This window comes from Monodon monoceros, unplaced genomic scaffold, assembly GCF_005190385.1.
Source record: "Monodon monoceros isolate NGI ecotype Baffin Bay Population unplaced genomic scaffold, NGI_Narwhal_1 Super_Scaffold_18, whole genome shotgun sequence".
Classification (NCBI taxonomy): Eukaryota; Metazoa; Chordata; class Mammalia; order Artiodactyla; family Monodontidae; genus Monodon; species Monodon monoceros.
The window spans coordinates 2,528,879-2,539,082 of NW_021703774.1; the positions used below are offsets into that span (position 1 = coordinate 2,528,879).

Consider the following 10,204-nt stretch of genomic DNA (forward strand, 5'->3'; position numbering starts at 1 on the left):
GGAACAAAGATGTTATGTGAATATTTCACACTTCCTTTCCCTCTCTTTTCCTCTCCTTTAAATAGTTTGCATCCCAAGATGCAGTGTCATTAAATACATCAGTACAACCCCTTTAGGTCTGGAGGAGAAAGTGTCAAAAGAGTAAAATTCTAGGGAAGAATCCAGGTCCATATATTATAGCTCAAAATAGGGAAAATAGAAAATAGTCAAAATAGTAAATTCACCTACATCTAGCTATTACATTATTTCTGATTTAATTTAATTCAGTTTTTTCTTTTCTTTGGCTTGCAGAATAGGTCCAGAAGAAGAAAAAAGTTCATCCATAAGTAGACTTACTGGGAAGGCTCTGACAGGTGCTACAGGCTGACCTGTAATGCTGCCCTGGGCCCCTTCAGTAACTCTGATGAGACAGGTGTGGGCTGAACTGTGTCCCTCCAAAGTCATATGTTGAAGTCTTAATTCCCAGCACCTCAGAATGTGACTGTGTTTGGAGACAAGGCCTTTAAAGAGGTAAATAAGGAAAAACGAGGTCATATGTGTGGGCCCTAATCCAAAACGATTGGTGCCCTTATAAGAAGGAGAGATTAGGGCACAGACAACATGCAGATGGGTGGGCTACCATGTGAGGACACAGAGAGAAGGCAGCTGCCTAAAGCCAAGGAGAGAGACCTCAGGAGAAACCAAAGCTGCTTACACCTTGATCATGGACTTCCAGCCTCGAGAACTGTGAGAAAATAAGCATCTGTGGTTTAAGGTGCCCAGTCTGGGGCTCTTTGCCATTGGCAGCTGCTGAAGGAGCCAGGACATTAGGTCAGGAAGATACAGGCTCAGTGAGAAAAGGGTCCACTTTGGACCTTTTCATTTTTGAAAGTGCCCATTGATTTTATTTTATTTTTTTAATTTAAAAAATTTATTTACTTTATTAATTTTTATTGGAGTATAGTTGCTTTACAATGTTGTGTTAGTTTCTTGCTGTACAGCTAAGTGAATCCGTCATACGTATACATATATCACCTCTTTTTTAGATTTCCTTCCCATTTAGGTCACCACAGAGCACTGAGTAGAGTTCCCTGTGCTATACAGCAGGTTCTCATTAATCTATTTAATACATAGTAGTGTGTATATGTCAATCCCAATCTCCCAATTCATCCCACCCTCCCTTCCCCCCTTGGTGTCCATACGTTTGTTTTCTACATCTGTGACTCTATTTCTGCTTTGCAGATAAGTTCATCTGTACCATTTTTCTAGATTCCACATATAGGCGGTATTGTATGACATTTGCTTTTCTCTGTCTGACTTACTTCACTCTGTATGGCAGTCTCTAGGTCCATCCACGTCTCTGCAAATGTCACTATTTTGTTCCTTTTTATGAAGTGCCCATTGATTTTAGCATGTACCGGAGAGTGAGCAAACTTGTACCTCTGAGAAAAAGGAAATTAAACCTTGACTTGCTGCCCTGCTACCCCAGTTCCTCTTATGATCTCTCTCCTTCCTTCCCCTTGTCTTCCTTCCTTCCACATCTCCTTTTGCCCACGTCCTTTCCCGTGTAGGCTCATGCCTGCCAGTTCTGATACCGTTAACAAAGCTGTGTATAGGTCCCAAAGTTGGTGATGTATCTGTGAGCACTGATACATTTTACAGCACTGCTTAGAGGGAACCATATCTTTGCTGATCAGTGAATTTTGACAAGTAGTTTCCATATTTTATATTTTCCATATCTCCCATAGTCCATATTCCCCACAGAGACCAGGATGAGAGCTGGTACGGTCTGATCAAGGTGACCAGTGGAAAAATAGGGGAAAATGTTTAAGCCTAAGGGGAATCCAGAGAGTCCTCTTGAGAAGCCAGAGCTTCCTGATTCCTTGTAAAGGCTCAGGGGTCCTGGGGGGGGGGGGGGGGGGCCAGCTGTGGGTGACGAAAGCACCAGGCAATGTCACCTCGATTCTGTGGGCAGCATGCAATACTAAAGAGATTTACTTCTTGAGGGTGTCCAAGTTTTTTTTTTTTTTTAATAAAAGTTTAAATGTTTAATGGTGGTAAAAAGCACATAACATGAAATTTACCATCCCAACTGCTTCTAAGGATGCAGTAGTGTTAAGTATATCTACATTGTGGTGCTTTCTTCAGCAGCACATATACTAAAATTGGAACGATACAGAGAAGATTAGCATGGCCCCTGTGCAAGGATGACATGCAAATACGTGAAGTGTTCCATATTTTTTAGAGATTGTTGTACTGAGTGAAGTAGGTCAGACAGAGAAAGACAAATATCATATGTCATCGCTTATATGTGGAATCTAAAAAAATGGTACAAATGAACTTATCTACAAAACAGAAATAGAGTCACAGATGCAGAAAACAAACTTATGGTTACCAGAGGGGAAAAAGGAGGGAGGGATAAATTGGGAGTTAGGGATCAACATATACGCACTACTATATATAAGATAGATAACCAACAAGGACCTACTGTATAGCACAGGGAACTCTACTCAGTGGTCTGTAATGACCTAAATGGGAAAAGAATCTCAAAAAAAGTGGATATATGTATACGTATAACTGATGCACTTTGCTGTACACCTGAAACTTAACACACAGCATTGTAAATCAACTCTACTCCAATAAAATTTTTTTAAAAAATATATTTACATGGTGCTTAAGTTCTTAAATAATGAGTCATGTGGTAAGAATTCCATACTTTTACATTATTATTATTAGTTTTTGGTTTAATCATTAGAATATGTATTTTAGAAGTAATAACAAAAGTCAAAAACCGTCTAACGTAAAATTGGTTTGATTGTACGGAAGTCTACAGATCTAGTCCTATGGTTGGTCGTTGATTAGTTTTAAATGAGTCAATGAGAATACATAACTCCTATTCATTTAGCAAGCTTTTATGGAGCGCCCACTGTGAACACGCAGTGTTTAGACTCTGCCGATGCAGCAGTAAACAGATAGGCCAGGACCTGGTTCCCACTGAGCTTACGTGTCTGGCGTGAGGCGGCGGATGTGTAGAAGGTGGTCAACAACTGTGATGGCTGTGTGACAGGCAGCAACGTCATGACTCCTGGTTAGAGGTGAAGGCCAGCCTGGAATTCACAGCATCAGCAAGTCACCAAGTAGCCACTGTCTTCCTCGTTCCCAGAGCCCCGACTCCTCCCGCCAAGGAAGAGCTAGCTGGCCGTGCAGTGGCTTCTGTTCTAGGAGAGGGACCTTAAGCTCAGGGAACCCCGGTCTTCGCTGATGGGCAGCAAGCATGCCTGACCACTGCTGGGTCAGGGAGATGTCAACTCTCCCTCCTGTCTGTGAACAGAACTGCCTTTTGCCCTGAGGAAGATGCCGTCTCTAGTTTCATTTTATTATTATTATTATTTTAAATTCTTTTCTTTTTCTTTTAAACCCCACATTTGTTTGTTTATTTATTTTTTTGGCTGTGTTGGGTCTTCGTTTCTGTGCGAGGGCTTTCTCTAGTTGTGGCAAGCGGGGGCCACTCTTCATCGCGGTGCGCGGGCCTCTCACTATCGCGGCCTCTCTTGTTGCGGAGCACAGGCTCCAGACGCGCAGACTCAGTAGTTGTGGCTCACGGGCACAGTTGCTCCGCGGCATGTGGGATCTTCCCAGACCAGGGCTCGAACCCGTGTCCCCTGCATTAGCAGGCAGATTCTCAACCACTGCGCCACCAGGGAAGCCCTTATTATTTTTTAATAATGTTCTATCGTAGTATAAAGGTAGATTTTCTTTTCTATTCTGTTTTCCACTTCTCCCGTCATTTTGGCAAATTACACAGAACTGCATATTGACCCAAACGAATAGATTAAATGTCACTTAATTTATTCTAAAGTAAATTGTACCCGTTTCTTGTATGGATTAACTTGCCATACCTACATTTCATAGAGTATTTAATGTTCATTTTAGAGAAAAAACTGTTAGTAATGTGACTTCTCATTAATGCATACTAGTGGATATTTGCCAGTGAAGTAAACTATTTCATTATTAATTTCAGTGGAAAATAGCACTGAGAAGAAGTCAACAGGGTAAGAAATATTATCTTTAATTTGTTAACTTTCAGAGATATATTGCTGTATAAAAAGGTTATGACAAATTTCAAAAGCAACATAGTATAGTGGGAAAGACCACAGACGGCTGGAGCCAGCCTGCCAGGGGTTGAATCCCAGCTCTGTTACAGACTAGTTGTTTAAACATGGTGAGCCACCTAAGCTATGGGTGGTACATCTCCTTACTGGGAAAATGGGGATAATAAAAATATAGACCTCATGGAATTGTTAGGAGGGTTGAATGAGCTAATATATAAGAAGTGCTTTAAAAAGCTCCTTGTGCACAGTAATATTGTACAAGAGCTGGCTATGGTTATTACTATCTTCTTAGCCACCTGGCATGCAGTTCCTTTCCAGTGCTGCTCCTCAGTTCTTCATGTGCACAGGAGTTGGGCCAGTGTTTCTGAGGCATGGCTGCAGGAAACCCTAGAATACTTTCTTCAATAGCATGATTCAAAAGAAATCACAGAAAAGAAAAAAAAAAGAAATCACTACTTAGATTGAAATGTTTTGACTGGGTTTGTGAGAAGATCTGGTATTACTGAATGCTTTGTGCAAATCTGCTAAAGAAATATCTTCAAATTATATTTTCCTTTCCAAATATTCTTTGTCAATATAGGTGAGTATTTCTGACTTTCACAGCATTTACCAGTTTACCAATTAAGCTGTTCATGTTGCTCTGCTAGGCTTACTATTTTAGCTGTGATAAGAATTCATTTTTAAAGCAATTTACAGCATTATACTTAGTGCTGGTCATTTGCCTTCTTATTAGGTTTCTGAATATTGAAGCGTATATATTAAATTCCAGGCCCACAGAAATTTGAGGCTGACTGCTCTTTATCCCCTATACTCGATTGTTAGTCTTACATATTTGTTCAATAAAAAAGTCTACAAGTAAAAAATGCTGGAGAGGGTCTGGAGAAAAGGGAACCCTCCTGCCCTTTTGGTGGGAATGTAAGTTGGTGCAGCCACTATGGAGAACAGTATGGAGGTTCCTCAAAAAGCTAAAAATAGAGCTACCATATGATCCAGCAATCCCACTCCTGGGCATATATCCAGACAAAAGTATAATTTAGAAAGATACCTGCACCCCAATATTCATAGCAGCACTATTCACAATAAACAAGACGTGGAAGCAACCTAAATGTCCATTGACAGATGAATGGATAAAGAAGATGTGGCACATATATACAATGGAATACTACTCAGCCATAAAAAGAACAAAACAATGCCATTTGCAGCAACATGGATGCAACTAGAGATTATCATACTAAGTGAAGTCAGAAAGAGGAAGATCAATACCATATGATATCACTTATATGTGGAATCTAAAATATGACACAAATGAACATATCTAGGAAACAAAAACAGACTCACAGACATAGAGAACAGACTTGTGGTTGCCAAGGGGGAGGGGGTTGGGGAGGGATGGACTGGGAGTTTGGGCTTAGCAGATGCAAACTATTACGTATAGGATGGATAAACAATAAGGTCCTACTGTAGAGCACAGGGAACTATATTCAATATCCTAGGATAAACCATAATGGAAAAGCATGTAGATAGATAGATAGATAGATATTTGTATAACTGAATCACTTTGATGCGCAGCAGAAATTAATACAACATTGTAAATAAACTATAGTTAAATTAAAAAAAACAAAAAAAGAAGGCTGGCCTTCTGATTCTAGAACCTCTCCCAGGCTCTCTAACACACATCACATCTGCCCACCGCTGGTGGCCCTGCTCTTGCTATTATGTTCCATTCTTTAAACATTTTCTTAAGCTTCCTTTAAATATGACGAGACCTACTCTCAATGCACCTCACCTATTTCTGACTTTCTCTGCAGAGTTACTGGGGAATTTCTCAGTCTCGTATTCTCTAAATTAACAAGGGGAAAACATCGCCTCATTAATTTTTTAAAAGTCATTTTTCTTAGAAGGGAAATGGATGATTGCACTTCAATAACAATAAAAGGGCACTGTAAGGAAAAAGAATGGAAAAGGCTGAAAGCGTGCTGAAAACCACATTCAAGAAATAGCAGTAGTGATGGTGGAACATCATTATGAGAACATGGATGAAGAAAGAAATTAAGGCAAAAGGGTACATTCTCTTTTATCCCATGGTTTTATTTTATTTTATTTTGGCTGTGGCATGTGGGATCTTAGTTCCCCAACCAGGGCTGAACACATGCCCCCTGCAGTGGAAGCTTGGAGTCTTAACCACTGGACATCCAGGGAAGTCCCTTATTTTTTTTTAAATTAATTTTTATTGGAATACAGTTGATTTACAATGTTGTGTTAGTTTCTGCTGTACAAGAAAGTGAATCAGTTATATATATCCATGTATCCACTCTTTTTTAGATTCTACTCCCATATAGGTCATTACGGAGTATTGAGTAGAGTTCCCTGTGCTGTACAGCAAGTCTTATTAGTTATCTATTTTATATATAGTAGTGTGTACATGTCAATCCCAGTCTCCCAATTTATCCCTCTCCTCCTTTTCCCCCTTAGTAATTTTCCCATCATTTTAAGGAGGAACCTTTAAGACAAAGCTAATGTGTCCCTAAGTGCTAACTGCTTGAAGCACTCCCTCCCTCCCACAAAAGGCATCATTGACCCTGCCTCTGGGGCATTCATGCTAAATGGACTTGTTTTCTTCACCGTTTCCTCCTGGGAAAGGCTGGGGCTGAGACGCGAAGAAAGGCCACTGACCACTCATTAAAAGCCCAGAAATGAGAGGGTGTCGAACACATGTTCCTCCAACACAGAACTGATTGCCTCAGGTTTTCTCCCCCGAAAGACAGGTAGAGTCATTTAAATGATAATTTACATATTTCTTAGAATCACCGTAGAGATGTACCTGCTGTTTTGATGCTTTCCTTTTAATAACGATACATTTGTGATGGGTTGAAGCCCTTCCAAGAGTTCCAGGCTGTGCCAAAAATTGTAATCACGCTTGACCCATGAGATGCATGTGTAGAATCTGTGGCCCAAATTCAGTGAAGTAATAAGCAAAGTTTGCGTAATCACGCTACATCTCTAGACTGGATTCATTAGTTCCTTGGGTCAGTTAGAACAATCATCAGAACACCCAATACTGAGCTAAACAATTTTCTGCTTGTAGCTTACTTTAAAAGAAGGAGAGAGAATCAGTTCGAAAAGACCTTCACTAGCTGGATGGCATAGGGTGGGGAAGGTACCACCTTGCCTTCAGCTGATTTTAATCACAGTTATGAGAATGTTTAGTTGTGTCAGCACATCCAAGAGGGACCTAAAAGACTCAGGAACACTGTGGGGGAAAAAGGCTTGAGATCAACCTGGTTCTGGAGATGGGAGGATGCTCTGAGTGGCTGATGCCATGGCCAGTCCACCAGCTGGGCTTCCAGGAGGTCCACCATGCAGTGGTACCAACATATACTGATGGGCCCAACCCCCCAACACAAGAACAGTCTGAAGCCAGGTGTGTGGGAAGACAACAGATCAGACCCAGTGGTGCTATTTTTGGTGGGGCACGTGTTTGTCTTGTATGTGTATTGTTGGAAGGGGTGTAGGTGTTGGGTTTCTGGCCACAGAGGTGGCCACACGCCATCTTTGATATTGCAGATGAGACAATGATCTTCCAGATTCTGCGTACGTTGCCGTCCTGTCTCAATATTTCTGTACAGTTCTTTTCAAAGTCCACTGTCCTCAGGGTGTGGATTTTATGAACAATCCAAGGGATTGATCTCGGTCCTGTTAGGCAAAGATTAACAGCCCAATAAATAGAAATTGTGCACCACCATAAGGTTAACACAAGGAAACGGCCAAGTTGATCTAAGGTCTATTCCCAAGAAAAGGATATGCACCCCCATCATTTTATTTTTTTTTTGAAGAAGACGAATTCATCAATAATAAATTAATAACCATCATGTTAGAATTGTCAGTGGGAGACACTCTATTTCCCGTGTCCAGTAAGAAAGCTACCTATTATTTTGGTAAGAAATGCCTAAATTGAAATTCCAAAGGGCATTATGAACTTGAATTAAAAAGGTAATGGATTTTTTAATAAGTTCTGGGTCAAGATGTATTATCAAACTATTTTCCATAGGGCATAGAATATACCATCTATCCTTTTTAATAATAACAGCCCTGGTCTTCCGTCCAGCAGCCAGCTGAGGCTGCTCGGCTATTATAGTCTCTCCCACCATCCCTAACAATGAACAAATAACTAGACGGCCCATGAAACAGTCTAAATAGAACCGTCTCCTGGAGAGACTGTGACTGCCAGAGACAGGTTCGATTCAGATCTGGATCCCCTGCTTTGGGAAAGAACAGATCAATGCCGTTGGAGAGTCAAGTAGTAGAGGGAAATATTAGGATGAATTGAGTGAATCATAAAACAAATGATCCGCGCGCTGACATGCAACCTTACTCTACCTGATGGCTCTGATTCAGGACCAGGCAAACGGTAATTCTGTGTGCTCTCCAGCTCAAAGGGCTTTCAGAAAAACGATTTGAATCGTACAAACCATTTATTAGTAAGGAAAATACTATGTCTGCGAATCCTTAAAGGCTGCAAGGAACTTACCCAAGCATTGGAAAGGCAGTCTGCATGTGCGAAGTTGTAGACGAGGTTTCTTTTTTTTCTCATTACGGTTTGAGTCCAGAGCCAAAGTTACGTCTTTAAACCATTCTTTCTGTCACTTCTAACTGTCTGACTGTGCTGTGCTCTATAAACCTGTCTCTTCTCTGTGTGCCCTGTTAGATAACTCCCTGGTACACACCCCAGATCCTTTCTCATACCTCCGCTGGGTCCTGGGAACATGGAACTTTATAGGTAGCAATGGAGGAAAAGAGGGGCAGTAAACTTACTGACTGCAAGATAGCAGAATTCACCAGAATTCAGTGATTCTTACATTCTCCATGAGAAAGTAACCTATCAGGAGCTAATAAAGAGAAGAAAAAACTGCTTCCTTACACGTTTGGATACTCTACTGTCAGGGATAAGCTAATAAGTGATGGTGTCATAGCTACATTCATTTTAGATAATTTTAGATTGGTGCAATTTACTTTACAATGTAATTTAACATGGGAAGCATTAACTTCATTGTTAAAAATTGTCTTCTGTTTTCTGTATCTTCTAAAACACAACGCTCTCGGTAAGATAAAAGAAACGCCTGCCTCTTTCATCATGGACACATGTGCAAAGAGAGTGGACCTGGAAAACAAATTTATCCATTTTTTCTGGAAATGGGAGCCCTCATAAAACACTTAGTGAGTCCAAGGTCTCTTGCTGTCATTCTACCTCCTATTCGTATGGACTGTTGGCAACCCAGAGGTAGGGTTGGGGTAGGAGCATGTTTTTGGATGACTTTGCTTCAAATCTGAAGAATTTATAAAAACTCTGAATGACAGGCAAAAATAGACATTTTCCTTTTAGAAGGGGGAAGAGGTTAATATTCAGCCATCACCATATGTAATTAAACAGAAAAATAAAATGAACTGTTTATGCAGGCACCAAGAGTCAGTTTAAAATCACAATAGACCTGAAAGTCTGTGGCAAAACTTATTAATTTTGCCCAGGGCTGCGAATCCCTCTGAGGTCTTCTCACAGAGAGGAGCCCACTGCCATTTTTATACGTGTAGTGAACTTGTTAACCAGCTGTGTTCAGGTGAGATGTTCAAATGTCTCCCTCTGTGCAACTTTATGTACTATGTGCCCTCGTTAATTTTGGAAAGAATTTTAAAGAGTGCTCGAATAACACGTCCAATCAGCAACCGTTGTTGTTATTATTTTTTTAGGTGTTGAAGTGCAAAGCTCATTGAAATAACCCCCAGATGGTTGAATTTTATTCTAGAAACAGTCCGTGGTAAGAAAAAGACTGATGTTTCGAGGTCTTGGTGAACCTTCCAATTCAGTTACATTCTGTTCCTGCTGCCTTTCCCCTAGTTCTGGTCCCAGTTTCCTCTTCTTTCTTTTCTTTTTGTTTTTTTTTTTAACATCTTTATTGGAGAGGTCCCAGTTTGTAAGTCTTGTTCTTCATCTGTAAACTTTAGACCTTGGGCAAACCTACAGGCTTCACTCTCTCTAAGAGATCATCAATTTGTGTTTTATTGTCAGAGCTCGATTGGTATTGCCCCCCTTGCCCCCACCCCGTGAAGTCTATGGTAAT

General features: G+C 40.6%; 1 non-coding gene across 1 annotated transcript; it reads left to right on the top strand.

Annotated features, from left to right (window-relative positions):
- The first annotated feature begins 2,114 nt into the window (after positions 1-2,114).
- LOC114900198 lies at positions 2,115-2,221 on the top strand. The gene has a single exon (XR_003794802.1). It is a non-coding gene; the product is annotated as a U6 spliceosomal RNA (small nuclear RNA).
- Positions 2,222-10,204: the final 7,983 nt, after the last annotated feature.